This window comes from Astyanax mexicanus, chromosome 15 (assembly GCF_023375975.1).
Source record: "Astyanax mexicanus isolate ESR-SI-001 chromosome 15, AstMex3_surface, whole genome shotgun sequence".
NCBI classification, from domain to species: Eukaryota; Metazoa; Chordata; class Actinopteri; order Characiformes; family Acestrorhamphidae; genus Astyanax; species Astyanax mexicanus.
In genome coordinates this window covers 38947051-38971388 of record NC_064422.1, presented here as the reverse complement: position 1 = coordinate 38971388, position 24338 = coordinate 38947051, and the positions used below count along the sequence as shown (strand labels likewise).

Genomic DNA, 24338 nt, shown 5'->3' with positions numbered 1-24338 from the left:
TACATCCACAGGGGTTGGACAATGAAACTGAAACACCTGTCATTTTAGTGTGGGAGGTTTCATGGCTAAATTGGAGCAGCCTGGTGTTCAATCTTCATTAATTGAACATTATTGCACCAGTAAGAGCAGAGTGTGAAGGTTCAATTATCAGGGTAAGAGCACAGTTTTGCTCAAAATATTGCAATGCACACAACATTATGGGTGACATACCAGAGTTCAAAAGAGGACAAACTGTTGGTGCACGTCTTGCTGGCGCATCTGTGACCAAGACAGCGAGTCTTTGTGATCAAGCATCAAGAGCCATGGTATCCAGGGTAATGTCAGCATACCACCAAAAAGGATGAACCACATCCAACAGGATTAACTGTGGACGCTGTAGGAGGAAGCTGATTGTATCCAAAAAACATAAAACCACGGTTGCCCAAATCACGGCAGAATTCAATTATTGTGGTCTAAAACCAGGTGTCTCAGTTTCATTGTCCAACCCCTGTATATAATATATGAGCTTCACATTTTGAACTGAATTAATGTAATAAAGTAACTTTATGTGCTGTGATATAACAGAGCCTGAAAGCAAGGGCAGCACCTATATGACACCAGCGGGCTCGGAGGTGTCTCCTCGGCAACGGTAGCTCCTATTTTTAGTAGCTTTAAATATGATAATATAACGCATGCATTTCCACCCCCCCCCCCCCGCCCCCCGTTTCCTCACTGTGCGTGTGTACATGCATGTGCGTGCACGTGTGCGCGTGCACATATTTGTTCTTTTTTTTTCACGTTTGTCTCTTTCATCACTCAGAGGCAGGATATTGAACCACTCACTATCTACACTCCAGTGAAGATATCTCCGTGTCTGGAAACCGCTAATGAAGAGGCCAAACGCCACGGTATCTCTCTCCCAGCCACCCGGCCGCTCATCACCTTCCTCCCGCTGTCCCTGGTCAGCAGCGGCGGCAGGGACCGGCGGAGGCAGAGGCAGCGTGCCAGCGTCCGTGCCGGGTGCCACAGAGGGAAATAGAGTGGAGTACACTCTCACACTGCAATTTCCCCTCAGTCTCAGCGCCATCCTGTCAGCAGCCTAACAGCAGCAGCAGCATCTTAACACATTCCCTCTCTCTCACTCTCTCTTTCTCTCTCTACACTTCCGTTTCTTTATCTCTCCACCCTTCTGTCTCTTCTAAAGCTCCGTCCCGCGCTCCTCTCTCCTCCTCAGGCCGCTGACTGACTCACTAACTGCAGCTTCACACCGGCAGCCATTTTACAACTCAAGATGGAAGACAGGAAGTTGAATGCAACACCTCTCTACACACACCATGAGAAAGAGAGATTCACACACACACACTCTCAGCTCAGATTCACACCCCTGTTAGAGGAATCTTCTCATTGACAGACCTAACTATCCTTCAGAGATGTTTCCCAGTCACTCATTATGCCTTATGCCATTGAGAGTCCTGCCTATTGCTTTTTTTATCCACTATAGTCCTGAAGTGGATATACAGGGGTTGGACAATGAAACTGAAACACCTGTCATTTTAGTGTGGGAGGTTTCATGGCTAAATTGGATTGGATCTTCATTAATTGCACATTGCACCAGTAAGAGCAGAGTGTGAAGGTTCAATTAGCAGGGTAAGAGCACAGTTCTGCTCAAAATATTGCAATGCACTCAACATTATGGGTGACATAGCAGAGTTCAAAAGAGGACAAATTGTTGGTGCACGTCTTTACGTCTTGCTGGCGCACCTGTGACCAAAACAGCAAGTCTTTGTGATGTATCAAGAGCCACGGTATCCAGGGTAATGTCAGCATACCACCAAGAAGGACCAACCACATCCAACAGGATTAACTGTGGACGCTGTAAGAGGAAGCTGTCTGAAAGGGATGTTCGGGTGCTAACCCGGATTGTATCCAAAAAACATAATAAAACCACGGCTGATCAAATCACGGCAGAATTCAATGTGCACCTCAACTCTTTTCCTGTTTCCACCAGAACTGTCCGTCACCACAATACATTATTGTGGTCTAAAAGCAGGTGTTTCAGTTTCATTCTCCAACCCCTATACATCACATTTCTGATCCAGCTCATTCATCATCTGATCACTGAGCCCTTCATGAGTTGCATTGAGTGTTCTGTATCAAATGGAGCAGAGCTGTAGGTTGCATAGGGAGCATAGTGTTTAAGACTCACTGTTTAAAGGGCTCTCGAGTGAAGGAACAGCCTCAAGGCCTTGGCCCTATCATCAGGAGATCACTCGTTTAATCACCTGCAAAAGCAGCTATCCATGCCGAGAGTCGCAGAGAGCATAATTGGCCTTGTTCTCTCAGGGTGGGGAGGATGGTCCTCCTTCTCCACTCATCACCCGGTGCTCACGTCTGGTAGCTGACACAACAGAACTGGCAGAAGAAGTAGTGTTCTCCTACAAGTGTGTTCAAAAGGTCCAGGGTTGTCCATGTAATTTAGAGAAAATTTAGAGTCCTTGCTAGTAAAAACATTTGGAAGGAAAAAATACTGTTCTATTCCAATTAAAAAAGTCAAATGACATTGTAATTTTGTTATTATGGAGGAAAAATAAAATAGCAGCAGCCCTCAGACCCCAATGCAGGGAGCAACGGAAATATCCGGAAATAACAGGGAAAGTGGGCAAACGTCAGGTTTAAGTTCATGTTTACTCCTTACTTGCATACATTAATCTAAATTTAAATTATTAGGAATTAGCATCACTTATCATGCTTGGTTTCAGTTTCTCTACCCTTTCACGAACTGGCTGTACAGGGCTAGAAAAAGAAATGTTAGCTAAGGTTACTTAGACTTAGCACTACTTTGCTTACCAAAGTTCTGGCTGCATTTCTTTGCATAAATCTCACTCTCATGTGACTTGATTAGCATTCATAACTAGTATTGCAGTGCTGAAGTAAGTTCACGATTAGAATAGCACTACTAAGATTAATGTATGGTGTTTTGCTGGGATGTTAATGTTTACTGGTCAAGATATATTTTTAAAAGGTAGTTTTCTTTCTGAATACCTTCAGGCTAGAGGTGGGAAATGTGTTAAACAAAATTTTACTGTATCATGATACATGTTCTTATTTATTAAAAACGTATTTTTTATATCATCATCTAGCCTACTTGGTTTAAAAAGAGGAGGTGGCTGAATTTACATGTATCGGAGGTCTTCACCCTCCTGGTGTTCACTGGTGGGCTTCACTATTGATAGGGGGAGTCCTAACGAGTGGGTTGGGTACTTGGCCTTGTAAATTGGGGAGAAAATGAGATAAAAACTTTGTCTTTAAATATTGTGATAGTTTTACCATATTGCTCGTGTTCGGTATTCAAACTTTGGTAGACAAATATTGTGTTTTCTTTGCTCTCATTTTTTTTTTGTGGAATGGTGTTCCACTAAATCACAGCACCAGCGCCCAGCATCTAATCACATTCAGCACATGAACCAGATCACACACAAACCTCAAACACAGACAGACTCAAACAGACAGACAGACAGACACGCGCTCAGTCCCCCCCAGACTTCCAGGTACAAGGCTAGACTGGTGCGAGTGGTCGTTGTTGGCAGGCAGCAGTGGTAATTGCAGGTATGGGGGAAAACATGAGTGGGCTGAGACCGCTGTGAGCGAGACGCAACCGCTCATTTCTCGCAGACAAAAGCTGCGCCCCATCCCTGCCTCTGCGATCAAAGAGTGCGGTTTAATAGAGCGCCCCCCGGAGTGCACTGACAGCCAATGCTGTGGCGGCAGCAGCCGTAGCAGTGGATGCAGCGATGGTTGTTGTGGTGGCAGGACACTGGAATACGTGGGGGCTAGGACTGCCGAACACAGCTTAAGCTGCACCAGAACAGTTCCTCCAGTTCCTTCAGCCAAAAAGCCCTCATCACCTCATCAAAGTTCTGCTGCGTATTACACACTGAGTCCAAGCCACTTTGCAACGGCGCCTTGTTTATTCTTTCTCCCGCTTTCATGCCTCAACTTCCAGCTGAGACAGAGAACAAAAAGATTACTGTCAGGCCTGGATCCCGCTTAGCAACCCCCAACGCACTCCGTCAGCATCACAACCCTGCTAGAACAGAAAGTACGAAAGAAAAGAAGAGCGAGAAAGAGGAAGAAAGGAAAAAAGGAGGAAAAAGCATCTATCGGAACGGTAATGGAAGTGCGTGGGTTGGCGAAAGGACAAAAAGGACGATGCAGTGAAAGCAATCCCATCCCCAGGTGTGTGTTGGTGTGTGTGTGTGTGTGTGTGAACGTCCGCCGGGAGGCCCAGCCCCTTGGCGGACGTCCACACACATCCCGACACACACTTCATACCTTGGGTTGAGGTTTATGAATAACCTCTGATCCATTAAAACACATACACTGACTTGCGTGCGCACACACACACACACACACACACACTCTCATATGTAAGTACGTACATACACATTCTCTCACACACACACACACCCCGAGACGAGCCGAGGGAAAAGACCTGCCGCTCGCTGATAAGCCCCCCACACTCCTCTTCAATTAATCTACATAATTCTGTGTCTTTCAAATATCAAATTATCCATTTCATGCCTCAACTGTTTACTTCACTTTGCCAAAGTTCAAGCGCAGCACAAGCCGAAGCCTCTCTTTTCCTCCTTTCGCTGTTCTGCTCTTTCACTTTTACACTCGTTCGATCTCCTCTACCTCCATTACAGTCACCTTGTGCCCAAAGACGCTCGTGTCTGCCAGGATCTTGTTAGGGAAGCCTTGAGAAGTCGGTTCACTCTGTGGGAATCTTCACAACGAGGCCCGGCAGTTTTCCAGCCTTCCATCAGTTTGAAACTGAGAAACTATAAAACTCAATGTGTAATTATCGTTGGTAGTGTTTGGTTCAATAATGCACTAAAAAAAAAAAAACTCCTGATTTTCTGGCTTTCCGGTTTGGCTACTGCACTTGCGCAGATCTCAGCACTGAGGGGCGACTTCCCAAACAGCAAGCCGACCCTACACTGCTTTCAGCACCAGCAACAAAGTGATTGGCTGTTTTTGTTGAAGGGTGGGACTTGAACTTATCCTTGAGCAGAAATCCCATTGGACATGGCTGCTCTCTACTCAAATTTCCAAGTCCACCTTACTACCAGGTTCAAATGAGGTAAATACGGAGACGAGGGTGAGTCTAAACCACTTGTCTATGGTTTCAAGACCATTCAGTCTCAAGACGTACACTACAGTAATAATGTGGTCATATGTATCTCTGACCACGTCCACATGTTATTGGAGTGATCAGATTACGATGAGTCCTCAAGACCCACTGACTTCATTAGCAATACTGAGGTACATTCATGACTAGATTAGCTGTTCTGAGGTAACTAATTGATTGGATTAGCTGTTCTGAGGTACATTCATAAATAAAGTAGCTGTTCTAAAGCCCATTCCTAATTAGATTAGCTCTTCTGAGGTACATTTGTGACTAAATTAGCTGTATTGAGGCACATTTATGATTAGATTAGCTGTTCTGAGGTACATTCATGATTAGATTCGCTGTATTGAGGCACATTTATGATTAGATTAGCTGTTCTGAGGTACATTTATGATTAGATTCGCTGTTCTGAGGTACATTTATGATTAGATTCGCTGTTCTGAGGTACATTTGTGACTAGATTAGATGTTCTGAGGCACCTATTTGATTAGATTAGCTGTTCTGAGGTACATTCGTGACTATATTAGCTGTTCTGAGGTACATTTATGATTAGATTAGATATTCTGAGGTACTTATTTGATTAGATTAGCTGTTCTGAGGTACATTTGTGATTAGATTAGCTGTTCTGAGGTTCCTATTTGATTAGATTAGCTGTTCTGAGGTACATTTATGATTAGATTAGCTGTTCAGAGGCACATTTGTAATTAGATTAGCTGTTCAGATGTATTTTGTGATTAAAACAGAACTGCTACTTGTCTATGGTTTCAAGAGCATTCAGTCTCGAAACTTACACTACAGTAATAATGTGGACATATTAGTCTCTGACCAAGTTCACATGTTACTGAAGTGATCAGATTATGATGAGTCCTCAAGACCCAATGAGTCCATTTCTCTGTGTGAAATTTCACTAACACTGACTTCATTAGCAACACTGAGGTACATTTATGATTAGAATAGCTGTTCTGAGGAACCTTTGTGACCTTTTTTAGATTGGCTGTTTCGAGCTACATTTTTGAGACTAGGACAGAACTGCTACAGTAAATTCATGATTAGAATTACAATACTGATAAAACTGCATTGTGCTCAGTGTTAAGTGTTCAATACATTTTTTTAAACTGTATCTTTGTAATTGCTTTTTCTTTAGAAAGCAAGACAAAATACAAAGAGGCTGCTTAGTTTAATCAGCAGCAAAAAAAAAAGACAAATGTTTGATTTTGTTGGGTTTATTATGAACAAAATCTGGTTTTCTCTAAACTGACAACTTCCAAAAGTGGTTTGAGTGTTAGAAATTATGACATGTTCCTGAAACCCACTGTACCCTGTTCACACTTTGTGTACTTTGTGTTGCCCATTTATGATTGAATCTCTATCTATCTATCTATCTATCTATCTATCTATCTATCTATCTATCTATCTATCTATCTATCTATCTATCTATCTATCTATCTATCTATCTATCTATCTATCTATCTATCTAAATAAAGCAGCTGTTCAGGTCTATTTGTGACTAAATTAGCTGTATTGAGGCACATTTGTGATAAGATTAGCTGTTTTGAGATATATCTGTTATTAGAGTCGCTGTTCGGAGGTACATTTGTGACTAGAGTAGCTGTTCTGAGGTATTTTTGTCATAAGATTAGCTGTTTGGAGATTTTTTTGTGATTAAAACAGAACTGCTACAGTAAATTCATGATTAAAATTGCACTTGTCTATAGTGTCAAGACCATTCAGTCTCTGACCAAGTTCACATGTTATTGAAGTGATCAGATTATGATGAGTCCTCAAGACCCACTGAGTTACAGTAATTTCTCTGTGTAAATGTCACGTACACTGACTTAATTAGCAATACTGAGGTACATTTATGATTAGAATAGCTGTTCTGAGGAACATTTATGAAGGAACAAGAACAAAAGCGATACTGTGTTTTTTTTTTAGAATGACTCTTCTGAGAGTGTCCCTGTTTACGCTCCTCGAGACACTCCAACACACACACACACCGCAAACACACACAGCAAACCCGTTTTAGAGGTCACTACCAAGTGTGACAACACATGCTCCACTGCCTCCCATACACACACACGAGTACAGCCCTGTCACTTATCTCCTCTCGCTCGGCTGCACCACCAACAAAACGCTCCTTTCTCCCCTTTCTGAAGCTCCGTATCTCACCCCTCACAAAAAAAAAAAAAAAACAGCTAAAAAATCCATGCATTTACTGAGAGAAAAGGGCCGGGGGACACCAGCGGCCCGTGATTGGGTAGAGATGCGATCTGTGCAAGTTAGCGAAAAGCAGTCAAAGTCTGACATTCATCTCAACCGAATTCTACTCGTCCTCCGCGCGCAGAGACCGGTTTCTGATGTCGGGGAAAAGAAAAAGAAAAAAGTTATTTCTCCCAGCATGGCTCAAACAGTATCAAATAAGAGAGAGAAATGTAATTCGCCCTTTCGTGGTGGGAGTGTGTCCGTCTCAGAAATATTGGTGTATTTGTAATGGAAAAGCCATTATCTGGACTCCAGGCCCGAGGCGAGTCTTTACTGCACACGCCGAGCGAGAAAGGCCGTTCTAATGACATCCACCATGAGTAACACTCGCCATGGAAACCACAACAGATGTCATTCCCTCGACGGCGGTAATCACAGCCATGTGAAGCGTGCCATGTGGAGTGTGACACCGTGTCAGTCTTTCAGTCAGACAGCGCTCGCAAACAACAGAATGTAAGGAGATATATGGGACACACGCTATTGGCTAACGCTGCAGACGCCACCTGCGCTGTCTGGAGTCACATGGTAAAGTTACTGTAGATGAAGAGACACAATACCACAGATATTTGAGATCAGTTTTCAAAATGACCAAAAACCTATAGAGCCTATAAACTTTTTAGATGATGTTTCACCAATGACTAAAAATTCGAATTACAGTTTTAATGGAGAAAAACACATTACTGCCATTCTTGACTACCAACGCTTTCTACATTCTCGGTTAGGCATGCATTTCCGGGCACCCTGGGTGTAAAACATGGCTTGTACAATGGAAAATACACTTGCATTTTACCTGCTAGACCCTTTTTCTCAATCTAAATTGAATGCAAAGGAAAGAGATTAGCTTGGATTTATAACTGACCAATCATGGAAGAGAGACTAGTCTTTTTTTGTCTGGGGAAAGTCTTTATTCGCCTTCATATACTAAAAGATCTAAAAGTACTCAGCTCTGGCAATCAGGGAAGTCACAGAATGCCACTTTAAACTTGACTGCCTAGTTGGAATTACTTGAGAAGATGGCCAATCAAGCGGGAATCTGGAACTCCTACCAAGAATTGCAACTTCATACAAAAAGTAGGATATGATTTTTGATTTTTGCCTTCTTAAGAGACTCCTATGCAGTCTGGACCTTTTCTGGACCTTTAAGAAGATTTTACTAGGGGTTTAAGATGACAAAACATCATAAAATTGATCCTTGGTTACCTAAGGCACCAAGTCATGGGGAAAGTAGCCATTTGCAATGGCTGCATTGACTCAAAAACAGCTGTTCAATTGCTTCTGGTAGCAAAACAGAGGAAACACAGGAATACTTGGGGTAGTTTCCAGCAAATAAAGCTAACTAATCTACCTAGTTGTTCATCAACACAATACAATTTACCATCCTGCCATTAGTAGAAGGTTGCATATGCCCAATAAACCTTTCACAAGTTTTGGCCACCAGTGGTTCACCAACTGATCAATCGTTGAAAAAAAGGAGCCCAACTTTCTCTTCAGCTAGTCTTTTTCGCCTCCATATACCAAAATATCGACAATTGCAACTTCATAGAAAAAGTAGAATACTTTCCTTGCAAATTAGCCCCTTGTTCAGAGTCTCCTAAGCAGCCTGGACTTTCTCTGGACCTTTGAAAGGATTTCACTGTTTAAGATGACAAAACATCATAAAACCGATCCTTGGGCACCTAAGGCACCAAATCATGGAGAAAGTAGTCATTTGCAATGGCTGCATTGACTCAAAAACAGCTGTTCAATTGCTCCTGGTAGCAAAACTGAGGAAAAACAGGAATCCTTAGGGTCATTTCCAGTCACCACATATTTGCAACCATCAAATAAAGCTACCTAATCCACCTAGTTGTTCATCAACGCAATACAATTCACCATTCTGCCATTAGTAGAAGGTTGGATATGCCCAATAAACCTTTCACAAGTTTTGGCCACCAGTGGTTCCCCAGAAAACATACTCCAAATATACCCCTCTGGCTTTCTAACGTTCACCCAGAACAAAAAGTTGGTACATTTGCCACACAGCAGACAGGAAGAGCTTCCAAAGAACTGTTCAAATTGTTCTTCAAGTCCTCTCCAAGTAGCTAGCGAAGGATCAGAATTAACTTCTGAGCAAGAACCTTGAAGACATTTCCTCTCACAGCCAATCTTTAGCTAATTGGAGGCTGCAATTTGCTGTGACACCCCCCAATTTTCATCGGGGTCACAGCTTCAGAGGCAAATTGAGAGCCGTTCCATGGTTTAAAGGCAGAATATCTTCCCAGTGGTCCCAGTGGAAAAATGTCAGCAAGTGCTTTACTCCTGTTACTTTCTCCTTCCCAGGAGGGTAAAGAGGGGGATTCTTATTCCACTTTTACATGTTCTTAACAAACCCCCAAGGAAATGCTAGTTAAAATGCTGACACTCAAGTCTCAAGTTTTGAGACATTCAGCTTGTCCTGGGGGCAAATGATTCACCACATTCGATCAACAGGGTGGCTATTTTCATTTACCGTGCTCACAGAAATCCGGTTCTACTGGACTCAAATTAAAACTACCTAAATCTGCCATGTTAATTGGTGATGGTAAAACCTGTCTTATGACCCTGTGTTGATGGATGAGCCCAACAGTTTTTAGAACCAGTGTTCCAAAGTGGCATTTGCATCCTTCAGTTATAATATAAAGCCAGGATCACACTTCCACACTACACAACTTGTGGCCTTGTAATCAGGGATCACAATATACAGCTCTGGAAAAAAATAAGAAAAATTAAGGTGATAAAAATGATCAACATAAAAATGATGAGTGTCTTTTGAGTTAACCAAATTGAAAACCTCTGGAATATAATCAAGAGTATGTTGAATGATTACAAGCCATCAAACCAAGCTGAACTTCTCTTGAATTTTTGACCAGGAGTAAAGTAGCATAAAGTTATCCAAAAGCAGCGTGTAAGACTGGTGGAGGAGAACATGATGACAAGAGGCATGAAAACTGTGATTAAAAACCAGGGTTATTCCAACAAATATTGATTTCTGAACTCTTAATGTCTAAGAGAATTGGCTTGCCTCACCCTATGATTGCCCAACAATGGCCAGGAAAATTTTAGTTAGCAAAGATAGTTTAGGTTCTATCTAGTGATGTCTTACTTAGTAATGCGTTACTCTAATCTGACCCATGTTTTCAGTAACGAGTAATCTAACACATTAATATTTCCAATGTAGTAATCAGATTAAAGATACTTATTCAAAAAAACTACTATATTTAGGTTTAACAAATTATTGCTATTTTTTTTTTAAGTTGGTCCAAAGTATCTTTTTTTCCAGTGCATCAGAGAATCCCTGGCAACTTTCCACTACTTTCCAATCAGCTGGCTCTCTAGGTTTGACCTCTGACTGGTTAATTCTGGTGCAGTGGACCTTTTTTCCAATGTTGTTCCCACCACTAAGGCTATAGTGTCAAGTGCTGAGGTTCCATGTATCTGTGTATCACTGCTTACTGTATGACAGCAAGTGGCGTACAGTATATTTAACACACGAAGTGCTTCATCTTGGATATGTAACGTTTTGTCACGGCTTGTTGGACAAAAGTAAAACCTTCTCCACCATTAAACTGTACTTGGCTGCCATATTGGCGTGTCATGTAGGGATCGACAGGTCTTTTGGAGGACAGCACCTTTTTATTTGGTGCTTTATGAGCTGGGAACAATGTCTGTGCCTGGCCTGTACGCCTGGCCCTGGTCTCATCCAGGGATTTCTCTTATTTATTTATTTATTTATTTATATGGTTCTGGATGCGCTCATGCAGTCACCTTTTGAACCTGTAGAGAGCATTGATATTGAAGTTTTTTTTTTTCTTTCTTTTTTTTTTTTACCCAAGACCGTTTTGCTACTCACTCTGGTATCTACTGAGTGGGCGAGCTCTCACATGCTTTTTTCTTTCTTTCTTTACATTTTAGCCAAAAATACATAAATAAAATACATGCACAAGGGTTGCTTTGCTGAATTTTAGCTGAATCGCTATTTTTGTCCCTACTTTTGTCAATGTTTAATCTATAACTGCATTGCATTGGAGTTTTATTGATTATTTTACACAGACAGAACTAGGGATGCACAGATATTAAAATGTTGGGCCAAATATGCAAAGATGTCAAATTGCATTTAAGTAGCCAAATTCCTAGAATGGCGATATGATTTTAAATCAATTATTCATTGTTTGGTATAAATTATTTTGTCTTTGAACTTGGCTGGATACCAAAAGCATTGTGTTGCTATTTTATTTTTTTAGCATAATATTTTGGTTGCCTAATATTCAGCATATCCCTAGATCCCTAGACAAAAGCTTTCAATTACACAAATCAGCTTTTTTTGTTTCCATTTATCCAATTGTTCATTCCAATGGATGGTTGAAACGATTGGGTTGCCATTTGAGCCCGATGAGGCCTGAATCCCCCAAATGAACCTCAGAGCCTTTTCTGCTAGGAATATTTTAAAGGGCTTTTATTAAAGGGATATTTCTGTACATTTCTGGCATTTGATATGTGATCATCTGGGCTACTCTGTGAATTTTTATTAGGTTTATTGACTGGTTTGTGAGGCACATTGATGACATGACAAGACAACCAGATGAAACATGGCCTCTGATTTTTAACCCATCCATACAGTGAGCACACAGGTCCGGAGCAGTGAGCAGCCATTATTGTGGAGTCCAAGGAGCAGAAAGGGTTAAGAGTGCCAACAGTGTCAGTTTGTTAAACTCTACTATCGAACCCAAAAATAACTCTACTATTGAACCACACAATGTAGATAAATCATTCACTGGTACTGCTATACCAAACTGATGAGTGGAGAAGTAGGATCAAGCTCATCTTCTATCTCCATGTTCCAAAAATCAATTTAATATGTAGCCCTCATCTCGAGGACATATCGGATATTACACTGAAAAGAACAGAGAGTACAATTGATCTCAGCCAAAAGGCAGAGAAACCATCATAACCAAAGCTTTAATATCTCTATGAAGACCTTAAACACTTCTTTTTACGCAGCATCTGTCTGGTCAGTATGACTTCGGAAAGTATGCAATCAACAGTTGTGCGTGAGATACTACACAAATGTTGAAAGCGAAGGCAGTTTTCTGATAACAAAGAAAGTAGTAGTATAGCACTACACTTCCCATGGCCATAGTGCACCCTACAGCTTGGTTTAGGGCATGTCAGTGTGTCTTTGCTATCGCGACGACGGGAAAAGTATGCCTTGCTCAGCTTAAAACAAAGCGCAAAAGGCATGTATTAATTATGTTAATTAATCGTTAAGTAAGCATGTCACTTGCCATTCTCTTTAAGAGCCAGGTGTGCTCGGACTTTGGCAGATTGCTATTTTAAGGACGCAGCTACCTGGATGTGTCCAATGCTTTTTCTTCCCTGCATAGGAAACTGACCTGCTCGTTCACACTTGTTCATTCTGATTATTGTTGATGTAAAAGTTAGCATAGCTTCCAGCAGGTACATGCTATGGGTTTGTGTTCATGAGGTTACAAATAGATACACTTGAGTATCGCAAAATTGTTTTATGATACTACACCAATAATCAAAAGCATATTAGAGTTTTTTTTTTTTCCCACACTAAACCCAACGTCAAAAATTACTAATATTTAAAAATATTAACAAATCCCACTCAAACAGTCTGGAGTCCTAGTTTACAAGTAAAGACTGGTCTTAGAGAGTGGTAATAAAATGGTATATAGTCACAATAAATGATAATTCACAGCCCTGGTGATGACAGTAATGCTTTGTTGCTAAACAATTGTTGTCAAACAATTCACAGGAAACTATTTATATTCATCAATTAATTGTTTTTTTTTTCAGTTCTTTTCCAAACCACAAAAAAAAATCACATCAAGAATAAAGTTTCTACTTCAAATGACTCCTCCATTCTTCCTCAGTCTCAGCACATCTTTGTAAAAAGCACTTTGCTGCGCTGTTCTATTCGTCCCTAAATCATCATTCACCTCCTGTCCATCCATCACACGAGAACCACTGTATCTAGATTTTCCTCCCGATGAAAACCCCCTGATCTAGCCCCATTCAGACGCAGTGGAACTGTCATATCCATTAATCAACGCCAGCAAAAGCAAGTAACAAGGCAAAAACATTCAAATGTCCTCCAAAAGTGACCAGCCGGTATTTGTCATATCACCTGTCACTGTTTTCGGGAGTGATCTGTCAAAACTGATATCAACTACTGCTTTCCAAGGCTGCAAATCCAGCCGGGGGGTTGTGGGATTTCAGGGATCATTCCAGCTTTAGTTCCAGAGTGAAAGATCCACATGACCATATGATGTTTATGTATGTGTTATACATTGCCTGCTTAGTATTCTACAGAACGTTCCATATGCTAGAGAGAGAGAGAGAAAGAGAGAGAGAGAGAGAGAAGAAGCAGTGAAGGGGGTGGTAATGATTGTGACCGGTGGCATCTGGCTACAACTGTCCAAAGTCATGGGCCACAGGATAATAGCTCAGTGTAGTACCATAATATAGCAATATACAATATATAATTACAGTTATATTTACAGTTTTGGACATCACTGCTATACAGAGGACACATGGTCTAGAGGACTAACAACATGACACCATTGAGAGAGCAAGACAGAGAGAGAGAGAGAGAGAGAAAGAGAGAGAGAGAGCAGTGAAGGGGTGGTAATGATTGTGACTGGTGGCATCTGGCTAGAACTGTCCATGAGATAATAGATCCTGTCCCATGACATGTGGCACATCAGTGTAGTGGCCTTACAGTTATATTTACTGCTATTTTTAGACTTTCTATTATATCTAACCACATTCTGGAACAAACTATTTAAACCCCTAATTTTACCTGGGCAAAAAAAGAGAGAGAAAGAGAGAGAGAGAGAGAGAGAGAGAGAGAGAGATAAATAAAGAGTGATGGAGTGAGAGATAAAATGCCACAGAGAGAGAAACAGGGAGAAATAGACAGAGGGAGAGAGAAAAATAAAGAGAAAGAGAGAATATAGAGAAATAGAGAGGGAGAGAGAGAGAAATAAAGAGATGGAGAGAGATAAACAGACAAAGAGAGTGAATAGATAGATAAAAAGAGAGGGAGAGAGGGAAATCGAATGATAGGTAAAGGGAGAGATATAAATAGACAGAGAAAAAAAATAGAGAGATAAACAGAGAGAAAGTGAGAGAAACAGACAGAGAGAGAGAATAGAGAGAATAGAGAGAGAAAAAGAGAGAGTGATGGGGAGAGAAAGATAAAAAGAAAGGAGAGGAAGAAAAAGAGAGGGGGCGAGAGAGAAAAAAATAGAAATAGAGAAAGAAAAATAGAGAAAAATAGAAAGATAAATAGACAGAGAGAGAGAAAAACAGAGAGAGAAAGAGAATGACAGAACAAAAGAGAAACAGAGAAACAGAGTGAGCAAAAGAAAGAGAAATAGAACGAGAGAAAGAGAGAGAGAGAGAGAGAGAGAGAGAGAGAGAGAGAGAGAGAAACCAAGAGAGAGCAGTGCATTTGGTGGTAATGATAGTGACCGGTGGCATCTGGTTAGAACTGTCCATTCAAGAACTGTCAATGCAGGAGGTTGAACACACACATATATATGTGTATATGTATATGTATATATGTATCTGTATATATATATGTATATAAGTCCATAAAATATACATGTTAATATAGTATCCTAACAGTTATATTCACAGTTATTTTTGGATTTCACTGCTTTATATTAAACCACACAAAATGTGCCCACCTCTTATTTTAGTTTTAGTTATTTTTAGGTGAGGGACAGAAAGAAATCAGCAATCCTAGAGGTGTCAGGACGAGGGGACTAACAGCACGACACCATCTAGAAAGAGAGAGAGAGAGCAAGAGGACGAGAGGAAAAGAGAGAGACAGAGAGAAAGGGGGAAAAGAGAGAGAGAGAGAGAGAGAGAGAGAGAGAGAGAGAAAGGGGGAAAAGAGAGAGAGAGAGAGAGAGAGAGAGTGAGACAGTGTGACGGTGTCTGGACGCTTGATGAGGAAGGAGAAGGTAATGATGGCCACAGAGCAGGTCCACAGACAGCGATGTGACTGACACACTTCCTCCATTATCGAGCTCCGCAGGCTCCGCTCCGGCGGGCGTGAGTCACCCGGCCCCGACGCCCAAATTGGCAGCCTTTTTGAAAGGGATGAGAGGAGGGTGCTGAGCCATTCTCACGCAGGAGCGGGAAAGAGATTATATTTTACCCACCTACTGAAGAGCTCAGCTCCCAGTGAGGAGACAATTTATGGGAATTCAAACACTTTCTACCATCTCATCACGTCACGAACGATGACACACTCATCCCTGCTACCGACTGTCGTTTCTGAATTTAGATATGCACATGCGTGTTAGCCTGCATACACGCAGATAAAGCAACCCGCGGAGGCATTTTACATCTACAATAGACCAACAAAAATAAAGTGTTAAAAAAATCGGGATGCATATTTGGCAACCAAGAATATTTGGCAAATGAGAATATTAAGCAGAAGAAGATGAAATGAATGTGTGCTAGGCATTGGAATGCTATAGTAGACCATCATATACATCATAAATAAAAATAATATAAATAAATATAATACAGTATAATTAAATGTTTAACATACTGTGAGACATTTCATATTAAATTTCATTAAAAAATACCATTAACACCCCATTCACTGGCACTTCAAATAACCCAAATATCCAAAAACATCCAAAAACTAAACAGATACAGAATCAGTTATTTGCTCAAAGCACGCAGCAATGCTCATTGCTATCTTACACCCCACCAAAAGTCTATTTTCACACCTTGCACCTGCATTGTTTAAATAGCAACAGTGCTTATGAATCAATCTACGTCGATAGGTGTGGTGGTCCAGAAATGAGGTGTGTTTAGGTTATATAACTTAGCATGGTAAGTTCGCAATGGTAAGTTGCCAATACACAAACCAACTATATAGACAAACTGCTCACAGGAAGTACAGGGGTTGGGCAATGAAACTGAAACCCCTGTCATTTTAGTGTGGGAGGTTTCATCATGGCTAAATTGGAGCAGCCTGGTGGCCAATCTTCTTTAATTGCACATTATTGCACCAGTAAGAGCAGAGAGTGAAGGTTCAATTATCAGGGTAAGAGCACAGTTCTGCTCAAAATATTGCAATGCACACAACATTATGGGTGACACACCAGAGTTCAAAAGAGGACAAATTGTTGGTGCACATCTTGCTGGAGCATCTGTGAACAAGACAGCAAGTCTTTGTGATGCATCAAGAGCCACGGTATCCAGGGTAATGTCAGCATGTCACCACCAAGAAGGATGAACCACATCCAACAGGATTAACTGTAAGAGGAAGCTGTCTGAAAGGGATGTTCGGGTGCTAACCCGGATTGTATCCAAAAAACATAATAAAACCACGGCTGATCAAATCACGCAGAATTCAATGTGCACCTCAACTCTCCTGTTTCCACCAGAACTGTCCGTTGGGAAATTATTGTGGTCTAAAACCAGTTGTTTCAGTTTCATTCTCCAACCCCTGTGGGTTACCTGTATGTGGTGGAGTAAAACATGGAGAGCTTAGGTTACAGTGCATTACTGGCTGATAATGTCACTCATAAAACGCCTTTCAGCGAATCACATTGCAGGGTCAAACTGTGGTATAATAAATCATAAGCAATGTACCATGATACAGTACATATGGTAAGTTCACAATGGTAAGTTTTTGCCAATACACAACACTACTCCATATACAAACTGCCCACAGGAAGTAGTTATAAAGACGGGTCAACAGCAGCCGAGTCGAGTGAGCGTTACGCGTCCTGCAGCCGCAGCAGCGAGCATGGCTGCACTCTCCTCCACGCTGGTGTGGTAATTTACAGGCATGTCATTAGATCAGACTGCTGGACATAAAGCATCACTGAATCAATCTCGCCGAGCTGTCGCCGGCCTGGTAAACACTGTGGACGCTGGCGGACGCACCCTATTATGCCGGGGATTAATGGTGTTGACAGAGTATTAACTCACACTGAAAGGTAAACAGGAACACTATGGAGAAATGCAGGGGCTGACACTGAGCCAGAGCCCACTGAGGATAAATCCTCTCCCTGATCTGCCAGAGCACGAAGAGACGAGAGAGAGAGAGAGAGAGAGAGAGAGAGAGAGAAAGAGAGAGAAAGAAAGAGAGAGAGAGAGAGAGAGAGAGAGAGAGAGAGGGCGTCTGACTTTGAAGAGGGATAAAGGTGCAGCGCTACGTTGGGCCCTATGGGCAGTCTGGGAAATGATGCTGAGAGGTGAGGGAGGTATAAAGCACCGGTCGACACAATGAAGGATGAAGATAAGGTTCTAGAAAGAGTCAGAGGGGAACCCAGAGGAAAACTCATTTAGACGCAAATGGATTAATCCTTAGAAGTCTGCAATCACTGCCATCATATTGCTCGACTATTTCAATTCCATTAAACAGGAAATTACACAATTAATTGCATAGTTAGATACGTTATTCTACAAAACAGGTGCCATTTCCACACAGCAGCTTTTTAAAAATGTGATTAAGCAAATGTCCTCCTCTTAAAATCTTATGAAATTCCTTTTTAGATTTTTAGTGTCTTTTTTTATGTTTATTTCAAGCCCATCATTCAGCCGCTACTCAGCTCTATATCCCCCATCATTAGTGATGCCACAACACAAGAAGAGTGAAGACTAGCACATGCCTCCTTCAACACTCCTCCAACACACTGATGCAGTATTGCCGAGTAGCATCACAGCACAGTGCACTCGGAGGAAAGTGCAGCAACTCAGTTCTGATACAGCAGCTCACAGACGCAGCCTTGTGCTGATCCACATCACCCTAGGAGTGATGAGAGGAAAGAGCACCTGTACCCACCCAGATAGAGCAAGGCCAATTGTGCTCTCTCAGGGCTCCGGCAGCTGATGGCAAGCTGCATGAGCGGGATTCAAACCAGCGATCTCCCGATCATAGTGGCAGCGTTTTAGACTGCTGGACCACTCAGCAAAAACCTTAAACACGTTTTTGTCCACTGCAACACCTCAATTCCACAATTTGTTCTTTATTATCTACATTAAAGAAATTGTAGAAACACTGGAGTAAAATGGGACTGGGTATATATATATATATATATGTATGTTTTAATGAAATATGAAGTGTTGCTTTAATGACATCGCTTTAATTACAGAATTGACAGTTTGAGCTTTTCTTTTGAACATTCAGGAACAACAGATATATATATGTCAATTCTGTAATTAAAGCGATGTCATTAAAGCAACACTCCATATTTTAGTAAAACAGGGTGGTAAATTAAACTGTTGGATATACAAATAAATCATTAAATCTATGTATATGTTTTTTTTGTTAAATTTGCAGATGTCGTTTGGTTTAATACAGATAAATGTAAACGTCTCTCACAAATCATATCACAAGAATTCTAGTATTTATTGCTTTAAGATTTGGAATCACACTTCGGCACATTTTTTTGTGCTTAAATGACTCACATGGCACCAGTTTTATAGCATGATTCATAACCAATGACACATTTTGGCAGAGTATCATACAGTGTTCATTCATGCAGGTCTAATAATTCTACAATAAAAACTAACTAAAATAAAAACAAAAAAGCAGTTTTGACATCTTCGCATTTGTTTCATTGTTAATAAATAACAACAAAATCAAGATTTTTTTTAATATTTGTATACCTGGCACATTTACTCTTTTCCAAAAGCAGTGACTCTTAAAGTGTTTAAAAACTCCAGCAGCACTGCTGTATCTGATCCACTCACTGTACCACCAGCACAACACACACACTATCACCTCATACACCACCACCATGCTAATCACTGGCAGTACTGAGAATAATAATACCCAATACCCAAATAATAATAATAATAATAATAATAATAATAATAATAATAATAATAATAATAATAATGTATATTGTGGGTTCTCATGACTGATGAAAAGAGGAGGATAATAATAGAGTATATAATAAGAAACAGTCTATAATTATTATACAACTACAATGTGTCCTACATGATCAGTGGAGCTGATTGATAAATGTATAATGAATATAATGGATATACGGCTCTGGAAAAAAAATTAAGAGACCACTTAAAAATGATGTGTTTCTTTGATTTTACCAAATAAAAAAAAATCTGGAATATAATCAAGAGGAAGATGGATGATCACAAGATATCAAACCAAACAGCTTGAACTGCTCGAATATTTTGACCAGGAGTAAAGCAGCATAAAGTTATCCAAAAGCAGTGTGTAAAACTGGTGGAGGAGAACATAATGCCAAGATGCATGAAAACTGTGATTAAAAAACAGGGTTATTCCACCAAATATTGATTTCTGAACTCTTAAAACCTGAATATGAACTTGCTTTCTTTGCATTATTTGAGGTTTGAAGATTTGAGGCTCTGCATCTTTTCTCATTTTCTGCAAATAAATGCTCTAAATGACAATATTTTTACTTGGAATTTGGGAGAAATGTTGTCTGTAGTTATAGAATAAAATAACAATTTTAATTTTACTCAAACATAAACCTATAAATAGCAAAATCAGAGAAACTTTTTAGAAGAGTTACAGAAACTAAGACTGAGAGATAAACTCAGAAAAGCAGAATCCACTGTTTTTCGGTTAGTTTAGTATGGCGTGCCCGTGCCTCTCTCCCAGGCGACCTTTCTGGCCACGGCCAAGGTCACCAGGCCTGCTCTGCATGCGGATTCAGCCCAACATCCCCACAGCTCTCTCCAGCCTGCTGTCCAGCTGTCAGTGCTTTTAAGGGGGAGCGCTGCCCCAAAGGTCACTTAGACCCCACATCCCTCCACCACTCGCCCTGCATGCACACACACACACACAGCTACACACACACACAAAGCTACACACACACACACAGAGCTACAGAGCGCGGGTCGGCGTCCGGCGTGACTGGCAGGTCAGGGCAGGGAACACACCGGGGACGGCAAGTCAATGTACGATCGGACACCAGCAGCCTTACTTCCGCCCGTCCTCAGCGCTACAGAGACCCCCAGTCCATCCACCCACCAGCTTTCACTCCTCAACACACTCTCCTCACTTTTCTATTCTCATGTTTACATAAAAAAACACACTATTTCTACATGTACTGAATAAAATTAAGCTGTAATTATCCTCCTCTGGCCCAAAATCACACTCCTTCCCCCCAGCAGCAGCAGCAGCTGTGAATTTGGACTGTTGTACAGAATTTTAGCAAAAGTCTCCTTCAACCTTATGAGAAACGAGAGTGACCTTTGTGTAGAGTATGACTCCTTTACAAGGGGTTTATAAATAGTTTATAAAGAAGATTTCTAATAATGGGCCTGCTGCTGCCTCTTATAATATTTATATATTATATTATATATATATTTTTTGCCATTTTTGGCAGAATACATCCCTAAAAAATGAAAAGACCACTTCAGTTTTGTACCTATTTATAAAATGAACATTATTGTTTTATTCTATAAACTACAGACATAATGTCTCCCAAATGTCAAATAAAAATGTTATCATTTAGAGCATGTATTTGCAGAAAATGCAAAAATATACAGATCTTTCAGACCTCAAATAATGCAAAGAAAACAAGTTCATATTCATCATGTTCTCCTCCACCAGTCTTACACACTGCTTTTGGATAACTTTATGCCTTTACTCCTGCTGCAAAAATTCAAGCAGTTCAGCTTGGTTTGATGGTTGTGATCATCCATCTTCCTCTTGATTATATTCCAGAGGGTTTTTTTTATTTGGTAAAATCAACACAAGTAAATATAATTTAGAATAAATTAAATATATGTAGAAACAGATACAGATAATATACAGTACAGGCCAAAAGTTTTCTCTTTTTCAATGTGTTTTCTTTATTTTTTCATGACTATTCACATTGTAGATTCTCACTGAAGGCATCAAAACTCTGAATGAACACACGTGTTGAGTTTTATGTACTTAACAAAAAAAAGGTGAAATAACTGAAAACACACTGTTTTATTTTCTAGTTTCTTCAAAATAGCCACCCTTTTGCTCTGACTACTGATTTGCACACTTTTGGCATCATTCTCTCAATGAGCTTCAAGAGGTGGTCACCTGAAATGAAAAGTTTTCCAACAGTCGTGAAGGAGAAGTTCCCAGAGGTGTTTATTAGCACTTGTTGCTCCTTTGCCTTCTTCACTCTGTGCTCCAGCTCACCCCAAACCATCTGGATTGGGTTCAGGTCCGGTGACTGTGGAGGACAGCTCATCTTTTTTTGTTACGTACATAAAACTCCACATGTGTTCATTCATAGTTTTGTGATGCCTTCAGTGAGAATCTACAATGTAAATAGTCATGAAAAAATAAAGAAAACGCATTGAAAAAGAGAAGGTGTGTTCAAAATTTTGGCCTGTACTGTAAATAAGTATGTGCATGTATGTATGTATGGATGTATTACTGTATGATATTCTCTCTTGCAGTGATAATCAGTGGTTTAGATACTCAGGATCGGTTTAGGCTGAGCATTTTTTCGTCTGGAGAGTTTTCATCTGCGAAACGAGCTCTGACCCTTAAAAAGCATAAACACTGTTCTGAGGTCAGTGCGTCAGTCTGATTCCTCCACACCGGATGAGTCACGGCTCACCTTGCTGAGGACCGCGGCGGTGGTGATGAGTGTGCGCTGTCTCCGGCTCTGTTGCTGTGGAACACAATGCGGCGAGGAGCTGGGCGACCAAATAACCGGAATGTTCCGCGGATCGGCCCGAGCATCCCATAATGACCTAAACCCTCTGGGGTAGGAGGGGGTGGGAGGGCATATTCCGGAGCTGAGAACACAAAACCCACACGGGAGATGGTCGAGAAGACCAGGAGAAGAAGAAAACACACAAACACACACACACATAACGTCTCGCCTGGCAGGAGGTAAACAATCTCCGGCTAATGAAGTGGTTAGCGCCAAAGCGCAGCATTACACGAGCAGCTTTCAGAGCGATGACACGTATATAAATGCGGCCTGGCCCAGTTTGTTGCGACGCTCGCCCCTGGGTATACCTCAACAGCGCTCCAATCCCTGTTCCTCCCCTAACAAGTGCGGCAACATGCAACACTGGAGCCACTGATGCTGCATAGCTTAAATAAAAAAAACAAACAAAAAAAAAAAACAGAAAAGTAAGACCAGCCCAAGTGATAGTGACACTTTGTTGCCAGAGAGAGGAAAAATACAACAGCGGCTGCAGTCACCAGCGGCGGGCCACATCAACTAATTAGAAAGTGTTGCCGTGGGCTTATCGTGTGCAGGGGAAAGTGTTTGAATCTAATGAGAGGTTTAATATCAGTAAACAGCGAGCAGCACAGGAAGGGATCATCACACGCTTCTCTTTAGACTTAAAACCACACTGCCTACATTCATCTCCATTTCCCTCACTTTCTCGTTTTTGACTCTCAGACTCTCGCTCTTTGATGTATTTCTGTATTTTTCTAAGGTACAGACGTATGCGTATGTGTATACATACAGCTCTTCGATTTTACCAATTTGAAAACCCCTGGAATATAACCAAGAGGAAAACGGATGATCACAAACCATCAAACCACAAACCAACCTAAACTGCTTGAATTTTTGCACCAAGAGTATAAGGCATAAAGTTATTCAAAAGCAGTGTGTAAGACTGGTGGAGGAGAACATGCCAAGATGCATGAAAACTTTGAAAATATTGATTTCTGTAGTCTTAAAACTAAGGAAAATATGAACTTGTTTTCTTTGCATTATTTGAGGTCTGAAAGCTCTGCATCTTTTTTGTAATTTCATCATTTTCTGCAAATAAATGCTCTAAATGACAATATTTTTATTTGGAATTTGGGAATAATTGTAGTAGTTGTTTGTTAGTTAAGTAGTTGTTTGTGGTTTATAGAATAAAACAACTAAGATCATTTTACTCAAACATATATCTATAAATAGCAAAATCAGAGAAACTGATTCAGAAACTTAAGTGCTTGTATTTGTATTTGTATTTGGCATTTGGGAGAAATGTTGTCTGTAGTTTATATGTCCAGATTTTCCCTCTGGGATCAATAAAGTATCTATCTATCTATCTATCTGTCTGTCTGTCTGTCTGTCTGTCTGTCTGTCTGTCTGTCTGTCTGTCTGTCTGTCTTTTTAACACTGAATATTGTACACTGTAACACTGTATATAATCTAAAAAGGGGTACTGGGTGATGTATGGGTTTAGAGGCGGGACAGGAGGTAGAGCTGATTGGCTGAGCTGCAGCAGCAGTAGTGAGCCTCTAATAGCGATAGGTCTATGTGTTATACAAAACATGTTGTCAGTTTTAGTCCCTGTCAGAATGAGCCGTTTAAGTGCTCTGACTCTTTTATGCAAATAAGCTGTTGCTGGTCATGCCATGTATACACTGAGCATTTACCTTACAGTGAACTGCGCTAGAAGCACAAAACTCATCATTTGAAAGTACTCACAACTTCCTGCTGACTTGCCATGGACAGTAGGTACAGATCCCTCCCTCAGACAAAGTCTGTTGGCTAATTCTGCTCTGCACTGTCTGTCCGGTTCTCAACCAGCAAACTAAAATGGCACACCATGAACAAATTAAAAAGTTTGGAAGTTTGTGTATGATGTGCTGTTCATAAAAAATAAACCCTATTCCATATTGAGGCACCAAGTGGTCCTTTGGCGAATTAGGATAACTACTCTAATAAGCGAACCTGAATCGTACGCTTGTACGATGCCCATGCCTGCAGCTGTAAACACACACAAACACACACACACACACACACACACACACACACACACACACACACACACACACATATCAAAGCAGCGAGGGGGCCTGTGCAGCGCATGGCGTGGCTCAGATAAAGGGATAGAAGCTCTTTCCTGTCGCGTCACGTTTGGGTCACATTCACGCTCGGCTTGGCTT

General features: G+C 40.9%; 1 protein-coding gene and 1 non-coding gene across 18 annotated transcripts in view; both read right to left on the bottom strand.

Moving 5' to 3' along the window:
* The window catches only part of nrxn1a (neurexin 1a), a 365537-nt gene that overhangs the window by 239391 nt on the left and 101808 nt on the right, over positions 1 to 24338 (bottom strand). The window lies entirely within an intron of this gene.
* LOC125781370 (U2 spliceosomal RNA) lies at positions 12205 to 12393 on the bottom strand. The gene has a single exon (XR_007424601.1). It is a non-coding gene; the product is annotated as a U2 spliceosomal RNA (small nuclear RNA).